At 50.1% G+C, this 8,976-nt stretch overlaps 1 long non-coding RNA gene across 1 annotated transcript; it reads left to right on the top strand.

Annotated features, from left to right (window-relative positions):
• The first annotated feature begins 288 nt into the window (after window positions 1–288).
• LOC121659881 lies at window positions 289–3,787 on the top strand. Its single transcript, XR_006014494.1, has 3 exons — window positions 289–546; window positions 1,859–2,006; window positions 2,155–3,787. It is a non-coding gene; the product is annotated as an uncharacterized LOC121659881 (long non-coding RNA).
• The last annotated feature ends 5,189 nt before the right edge of the window (window positions 3,788–8,976 follow it).

Raw genomic sequence — 8,976 nt, 5'->3', positions numbered from 1 at the left:
GGAATGGCTTCCCAGTGCCAGAGGGCAGGGCTGGATGGGAGATTGGGCAGGAATTGTTCCCTGGGAGGGTGGGCAGGCCCTGGCACAGGGTGCCCAGAGCAGCTGGGGCTGCCCCTGGATCCCTGGCAGTGCCCAAGGCCAGGCTGGACCTTGGGGCTGGGAGCAGCCTGGGACAGTGGGAGGTGTCCCTGCCATGGCAGGGGTGGGAATGGGATGGGCTTTAGGGTCCCTTCCAACCCGAAGCAGGCTGGGATCCTGTGAGTTCTAATGAAGAATGAGAAAAGTGCTGTTTCCAATGGTGATTTCAGTACCGTGGATCCCTTCCCCTGCCCGTGCCGGCTCTGGGTGCCGCGCACTGAGCAGGGCTGGGGCAGGGGGAGACAGGGCTCTTACAGTCACACCTTACACTGAATAACGGCGCTTTTGTTTGGGTTTTTTTAGGCAAAAAGGAACTGTTTGATGTAACAGGAAATTTCCCCATGACATTTCTGTGACTGGCACTGAATGCTGAGCGTCTGGAGAGGAGCAGACCCGGTGCGAGCTCGGGTAGGAGCTCACCCCATCCTTTCCCCCGACTCGGACCCCGTTAGCTGGGGCTGGCAGGATCGCGGTCATCCCCAAACCCTGCCCCAGCTCCTGCTGGGCCGGGTGCCAGCCCTGGTGCCAAGGCAGAGCTCAGCCCCCTTTCAGGGGCAGGGGAGGCGGTCGGAGCAGGGGCTGAACGGCGGCTGCGAGGAGCGGGCCCGAGAAAAGGCTGTGCTGGGCCATTGTCAGCTCTGTGCTGACAGAGCTTTCAGTGACCTGTGCAGGGCTGTGGAGCAGCTCCAGCCTCACAGACCCGTACAAAGCCACGAGCATTGGCTTTGTTCCCTCCCTGCGGGGTGTGAGGGTGACATCCCCTCAGAGCAGGAGCCGCACGGCCCCAGCCGGCAGAGCTGCCTGCAGAGAGCCCGGCCCGCAGAGAAAACACGGAATATTTATAGCTCCGAGGGCTCCAGGCACAGGGGGACGGACCCTGGGGAGCAGCAGCAGCAGCAGCAGAGCCTTTCTGGGAAGGAGGATCCGATCCGTGCGGCCGAGCCGAGCCCCGGCAGCGCCCGGCGCCAGGGCAGGGCTGGGATGAGCCCGGGGACTGCCGGTAACCGCGGCTGCTCCTGCCCACAGACAGCCTGAGAGCATTACCGAGGAAATTGGAGATGGCAGGGAACAGCCAGCTTTCCATTCTTTATGTTTCTCCCATTCTGTTTTGTGGGTTTGTCAATTTATTGGCCATTTCATCCAGCTCCTACTGGAGCACTTGCTACTGAATCGATGTAAAGATAATTTTAGTTTGCTTGCATGTAAAATTTATTCAAATATTGATAGTTCTCCTCACAATATGGCCCACATAGATCTGTCAGGACAAGGCAACCTATTTCTGAAAGCGATGTTTAAAATTAACTTCAGGATTTCAGAGCTGGACATGCATTACTTGGAATAATTTTAACACTTCAGGTTTTGAATCAGTAGCCCTGTTTGTAACTTAAATAACCATAAGAAGAATTCAGTACTAAGCACCAAAGTGCCTTGGCTGATGTTTGAAAGCTCTGTGTGTGTATTTCTAAGGCAGGGTGGGGGAAGGGAGGATGATCAGGAGAGAAAATTCCCATTTGTGTTTGCTTTCCTTGTGATTTCTTCTCTTATTGTCTCAGATCTGCTTCTTTTTTCCTTCATCCCTCCTTTTTCTTGGTCCATCCCCAGGTTTGATGTGCCAGAGCCAGCACTCACAAAAGGCTGATTCCATATTCCCGTTTTGCTTTTCCTTTTAAACTGAGGATGTTGAGCTATCTCAGTAATTTGAATTTTCCATGTTGAGCAGGACGTGGTGTCCAGTGGAAAGGATGACTGACCCTGGTGATTGCCTGATGGTCTCCAGATCTGGTGTGGAGCCTGTGCCTTCCTCCCTGCTCATCTGCTGACCCGTGCAGCATCCCAGCACTGCTTTGGGCCATTTCATTCACTCCTGGGTGCGTTTGATCCTCAAAGCCTTTGTTGGGACGCCTTGGATGGGAGAAAAGCTGATACTTGTTATTTATTTGGGAGTGAGCTGCTTCCTGGGAATTTTTGAAAGCTTTAATTCCTTTTCTAGGCTTTAAGTTTGAATTCCTGTTTCAGGTTTTGCTGTTTGCCAGTGTCAGTGTGGCAGAGGGGGATAATCCCATTGGATAGGGTTTGGGATAATGGCTTTCCCAGCACTTCCCACTTCACAGTACAAGCCTCAGTCCTGCAGACACAACCAGAGTTATGTTCCAGGTAATTCCTAGAGCTGACTAGACAGAACCAGACTTTTTTTTTTTTTTTCATTTCCATCTCCTTTTATATCTGAAACAAATTCCAATGCATGAGAAGGAAATAGGGACCCATCAGTATTAGATGTCAGATTAGAAGCTTTAAATAGGTAGGTCTGGAGGGAAGGCAGAAGCACTTGCACAATTCCTTTTTCAGGAATTCTCCTGGGAAGAAGAGAGATCCTCACACAGCATCTCTCTGAAAGCAGAATTACCTTTTTTAGATGGCTGATGAAAGTAGATGTGATGGCTACAAAACCCGTCTCCCACTCCCTCCAGTCTTAATTAATAGCTGGGCAAAGTTCATATGAATTTCCCACCTTGCAGAGACACCTCTTTGAACCTTTGTGCAAATATATTTTGAAGGGTTTTTTTGACCAACACTTAAAATATGTTTATTACCTGGGTTTTTTTCCCCAAGTCCTGATTCCTTAAAGTGAAAATAATGAAAGAAATGCTTTAACTCCTCAGTCCTTCAGGTGCCCTGTCCTGCACTGAGCGCACAGAACTCCCGAGCTTCCTCAGGGCTGTTCATTTATTTGCCAAAGACCAAAAGGTCAGGCACTTCCAGCTCGGTGAAGCTTCCAGTGAATTACATCATGCATAAAAATTTGCTATTTCCAAGCTACCCAGCCTCTCCTGTGAGGATACCTTGCTCGCCTGAGCAGAAAACAGGCTGTGCTAGCAGCTTTTGTGAGCAATGTTCTCCGTGAGCACACGGGCCCTCCACACAGCCCCTGCATGCAGCCCCAGCTCCTGGCTCCAGTGCTGCCCTCGGGGGCCATCCACAGGTTTGATCCCCATTTATTCTGCAGGGAATCACAGGGAAATGAGCTCCTGTCCAGGGCTGAGATGTGCACAGTAAGGGCCTGTCTTGAGCTGTGCACACAAACAGGGTTTGAGTGTCCGCTTAAGGCCCCAAACCTTCAGAAAAGACTGGGCAGGCATAATCATAGGATCATGGGATTGTCAAGCTCGGATACCGCAAAACTGCAAATCCACGGGAGCTGGCACCCAGCCGATGCTAATGAAAACCATGTGTGGGAAAGGACAGTGGAAATGGAGGTGCTGCTCTTGTAGGAGCACTCCCAAAGCAGGAAGAGTCCCACACATCTTCTCTCTCAGGGCTGGCTTTCCTGAACCTCCAGGCTGGACACTGGGGCTGGGAGCAGCCTGGGACAGTGGAAGGTGTCCCTGCCCATGGCAGGGGTGGAGCTGGATGAGCTTTAAGGTCCCTTCCCACCCAGGCCATTCTGTTATTTTTTATGATTCTGTGTAATATTACAAAACCATCCTTTTTGCAAATTCTGTCCTGAATTTAGAAAATAATTCTCAATGAGTTTATTAAGAAATGAATTCTGATCAATTTTTAAAGGAAAAATGAGACTTACCATGAAAAAATTTTGAACCATAGCAACAGTATAAAAATTATTTTTTGAGGGGGATCTTTTACAACTTAATTCCATCCCTATTTTCTATTTTTAACTTTTAATCAAAGCTTCTGGCTTGTTGGGAAATACAATAAATCTTTATATCTCCAAAGCTTTTAAAGTGTTCACTGTGCCTGCTGTTCTCTTTCTGACAGGAGATTATCCTTTTGAGTTGGAAATTTTCTGTAATTTGGGTCTAAAACGGTTGAAAGTGGAAGTGGGGCCTCAGGTCCGATTAACAGCAGCCCTAATGAAGGTGTGGGATGTGTGCAGGCTTTTCATGGCAGGGATGTGCTCCGGCCCCACTGCCGTGGCCACACTCAGAGCTCGGAGAAAGTCCCACTTTTGTCCTACGGTCGCTTTTCTTTTTTGGTTCCAGCCCTGCTGTCCTCACACAGCCCTGTCACAGGGACTTGCCCAAACCTGAGGGTTGTTTTCCCTGCTCTGTCCTCAGCTGGAGCTGCCTCAGCACCATCATCAAACCGGAACAGTGGGGATTCCATGGAATCACAGCATCACTGAGGTTGGAGAAGACATCCCAGGTCATCGGTCCCAAACTGCACCCAGATCCCACCACGCCCAATAATCCCCATCTCAGAGTTCCTCATCTGCTCGGTTCTTGAACACTTGCAGGGATGGGGACTCCACCACTGCCCTGGGCAGCTGTGCCAGGCCTTGAGCGCTGTTTCAGGGAAGGAATTTTCCCCAATATCCACCCTGAACCTCTCCTGGTGTAACTTGAGACCATTTTCTGCTCTCCTTTTCCAAGTTCCTTGGAGAAGAGGCCAACTAACTCACTAACTCCTCCTTAGTTTATTATTAATAAAATGTATAAAATCATTGAGTCATTAATTTTAAGGCATTGGATCCCAGGATTTCCTGCCTGACTTTTTCTGCTTTTTATTTCCTATCTGCTCAGAAACTTCCCCAAGACTTGGATTCCTTCTTTTTCCTCTTCCCACTTTGAAATTAATCATTTGTGTGTTCCAGTCTGTTGGATGCTCAAAGGAGCACATGGAAGAGGAACAAACCCCAACCCTCCAGCTGCAGGATGCTTCATCCATCACCATTTCCCTTAGCTGGAAGTGGGAAGGTGAAGCTGCTGGAGCCAAGCTCTGGGGTGGGGCTTGGCACTGGGGAATGGATGTGGTGATGTGGGAAACTTATCCAGGTGATGTGGTGATGTGGGAAACTTATCCCTCATGGTGTTCATTTATTTCCTGAGAAATATTTCTTTTGGGATGGCTGCTTTTTTCTGGAGAGCTGGACTTGAATAACGTGTTTATTAGGGCATTTCAAAGCATTTATTAGGGTATTTCAGTGCATTTTAGGATATTTTCAATGCATTTTTAGGGTGTCTCAAGGCCAGGGCTGGGGCACTCCCTCGCTGTCTCCAAATGATGGGAATCAGATCCAACAGTTCCTACTATGAAAACTTAGGGAAGCTGCTGCAGCCAAACCAGGAGATTGTAATCCTTGAGTGACCATAACCATTGGGGGAGTGGGAGGACAGGAGGCTCTAAAGCTGCCCTCTTGAGCCACACTTACTAAATCACTTTTACAGCCTGCAAATTCCCATGGATGCTTCATGTTCCCTGATTTTGTTAATGCTGCCTTTAAATTTAGCTTTAAATTCTTGTTACCATCAAGCTTTGCTTACGGATTTTGAGCACATGGGAATTCATTTCAGACTATTGCCTTAAAAGTAGGAGAACACAGTATTTGTGCAAGGCTTCTAAAATATTTTGTTCTCAACTTAAGAGTCCTACTGTTTCATACAAACCATCAACACTTTGAGTGAGTAATTCTCCTAAAAATAACTCCTACCTGAAAGGGAAATGACTCACCTTTAATGTGAGTCAGCCCGTGGACTTCAGAACCCCCAGGATTTCTTTCTAGCAGAGGTGGGACTGTGTCACTGGATGACCTCCAAGGTCCCTCCCAGCCCAAACCAGGCTGGGATTCTGTGATTTTATCAAGGTGCTGAAGTCCAGACCCATGGCTTCCCTTGGACAGCTCTGACACTCCCTCTGCTTCCATGGTGGTGGAGTGCCCATCCCTGGAGGTGTCCCAGGAAGGCCTGGAGGTGACACTCAGAGCTCTGGGCTGGGGACAAGGTGGGGATGGGGCACAGCTCAGACCGGATCATCTCAGAGATCGTTTCCAACCTTTTTGGTTCTGGGATTCTGTGATTCCCTGCTCCTCCCAGCCTTGCTCTCCTGCCATCACCAGCTTTCAGCTGCAGTATTGATGGCACTTCATATTCCTTCCCTCTGCTTTTTAGTCCATAAAGACCCCTTTTAATTCTCTGAAATGAAGCTTCTGTTTTCAGAGAAGCTCTTCCTCACCTCTTCTCTCTCCAGTGAGCAACACTCTAAACTCTGCTCCCCCCTGGGATGAACCCACTGGTGTTGGGGCAGCGGGGAGGCTCTGTGGCCTCTGATCAGGGCTGGGCCCACCCCAGCTCTGCCGACCCTGGGGGAATGTCAGGACCTGAACCCAAACCCGTTTCCCTCAGGAGTGGCTTTGTGACAGTGCCTCACATGGCTGCTTCCCACAGCCTTGAGTTGTTCCCATGCAGGACCCACGAGGCTCACAAAGGCATCCACATGCCCTGAGCCTCTTGAGCTGACAATTCCGTGGGAACAGAGTCTGCCTCATGATTTTCTGCTATTTCCTGCTCTGTCCTGATGGCAAATTGCCTTGGGAAGAGCCTCTCCTGCTGGGCTCAGGAACCTGCCTGATTTCTGTTGTTGCTCTGGAGTGCCTTCAACAGCGTCTGCATGCACAGGGTGAGTAACAGGCACTGTGGGGAAAAGGGACTTGGGACTGAATCCCAAAGAACCTGTCTGGAGCTGCTGGTGCCGGGCTGTGCTCTCCAGGCTGTGCTGTCCCTGCTTTCCCAGTGTCCTGGCTTTCCCACTGCCATCGTGTCCCTGCACAGGACCGGGAGTGACCGTCCAGCCTCAGGACGGCGTGGGGCTGGCTCTGCCCCTCCTCCTGCTGCTGTCTCCCAGGGCTCCCAGCTTTGGAGTCGATAGCACATGGATTTTCCAATTCTGATCTCAGACAAGCAGTGCTCAGCTCGGGTCAGCACAGACTCCCTTCGCTGCAGCTCTGGCTGTGATTGCTGATAAAAGATATTCCTGAAGACCCAAAAACACCACGGACCCACCATCTCCTCATAGACAGAACAGGTTTATTGAAAAGCATGTGGCTTTCACCTCCTGGCCAAAAATCCCAGGGTTTTTTTCCAGCTGTCTCCTGCAGTGTGAACCACACTGGCCTGAGTGATGGGGCTGCACCAGTTGCTCAAGGATATTTTGTGTTGAGCGATGTCCAGCTGGATTTAATGACACCTGAAGGGCTGTTCCTGCCTGGCTGAGTGCTCCAGCCCCACCGAGTATCAGAGAAACCTGATATGTGACAAGTGGTATTTAAAGGAATTGTGGTCCTGGGATTTATTTGTCATGGATCAGTTTAATTAGGAATGGCATTGTGCTGATTGGAAGCCATGCTCTGAAGGACTCGTTCACTTTGGTTTGGATGTTAGAAATCCATGGATTTCCCCAAGGCCCTGCATTTGGAATGAGCTAATCCTGCTGGTGTAACAACCACTGCCTTGGCAGTGCTGGGGGAATGCTTGGATCCATAGTCTGGGAGGGTTTTTCCAAATGAAACCATTCCAAGTTTCTGTGAAGATGAACTCTTTCTCATCCTGGCTTTTAGGGAAAGATTTCACGGAGCTCACCCTGAGGATGTTTAAGGCAGAGGTAGCTGGAGCTGACAGTTCATTAACAATGCATGGGATGGACTAAGCTGACATTGCCCAATGGGCCATTAAGCAAAACTGCTGCCAGCAGCTTTAAACTCTCATGCCTTAAGTGACATCCAAACTACGAGTTTGGATCTCAGGAATAAAGCAATTCCTGGAAGAATGCACTGGAGGAGTTTCCCTGAACAGCAGATTTTTCCAGGGAGCTGTTGCTCAGCACAGCCACAGCAGCACTTCACAAAGCACAGTTCCGTGACAAGCCCCAAAAGTTCCATTTTGTATCCGAACACCAACACGTTTTGGGGGTGTGAGTGGCTGCCCCTGGATCCCTGGCAGTGCCCAAGGCCAGGCTGGACATTGGGGCTGGGAGCAGCCTGGCACAGTGGGAGGTGTCCCTGCCCATGGCAGGGCTGGCACTGGGTGGGCTTTGGGGTCCTTTCCCACCCACACCAGTCTGGGATTCTGTGGTCCTAGGAAAAGATGCTCGCTGGAGAACAGGAATTCTCCCCTGGCACCGAGCTCAGGGCTCAAGAGCTGAGAGCCCAGGGGGCTGAGGAGCAGCTTCCCCTTCTCCCTCAGCTCCTGTTCACCTGTAGGAGGAGTGAGGGACAGCCTGGTGTCTGTCCGAAACCCTCTGCAGTGCATGGCACGTGCCAGCAAGCGGGGAGGGAAATCCTCATCGGAATGAGAGGGTTGATAATGGAAATAATGAGATTGGAATTAAAAATTTCAAGTTTCAAATCCAGTCTGGGACATGAAAGTTTGGGGAAAGCAGCAGTGCCAAAGCTGTGTTTGTGTCCTGGGCCCTGCCTGGGTGGAGTTGGTCCCTGGGGATGCAGAGAGGGGCTGGGGGTGTCTGTCCTCACATGAACACAGGACTGGGTGTGCTGGGGCAGGGTTTCACCCTGTCTCTGTGCTAGGGAGGGCAGAGCCTCAGGAAGGACGTGTTTTATAAAGGAAGCACATCCCTCAGTGGGGCTGTGGTTCAGAGCATGGAACTTTGATCCCAGTCTCAAATTCAGCATTGCAACCAACATTAAAACAACACTTCAGTGAAAAAGGCAAACCTCCCATTTTTTTCAGTCTGACATCTGCAGTGCACACTCAGAACAGGGGTGGGGGAGGTTGGGAGGGGCTGGAGTTTGCTTTTGGTTCGTGCTGGTGACAGAGCTGTTGAAGTTTTCAATGTCACTTGGAGTACTTTAAACACAATTTATCAATACCTTAATGACAACTGCCCCTTTGTGCATGCTGAGGTAATTGGGTTGAAATTCCCCAGCTGTCTGATGCAGGTGTCGCTCCTGGAGCTGGGAAGGGAGAGGAGGAACTGTGATTCCCCAGAGTGGGAATGGGGCACTGGGAGTTCTGTTCCCAAAATAAGGGTATTGTCTCAGGTGTATCTGCGCACTTTTATATAATGGAGTTTATTCATATGCCATGGAGT

Source organism: Corvus kubaryi, unplaced genomic scaffold (assembly GCF_017639235.1).
Source record: "Corvus kubaryi isolate FWS band 111438036 unplaced genomic scaffold, C.kubaryi_AGA036_p1.0 138, whole genome shotgun sequence".
In the NCBI taxonomy this organism is placed as follows: domain Eukaryota; kingdom Metazoa; phylum Chordata; class Aves; order Passeriformes; family Corvidae; genus Corvus; species Corvus kubaryi.
This window is presented reverse-complemented; position numbering and strand designations above follow the sequence as displayed.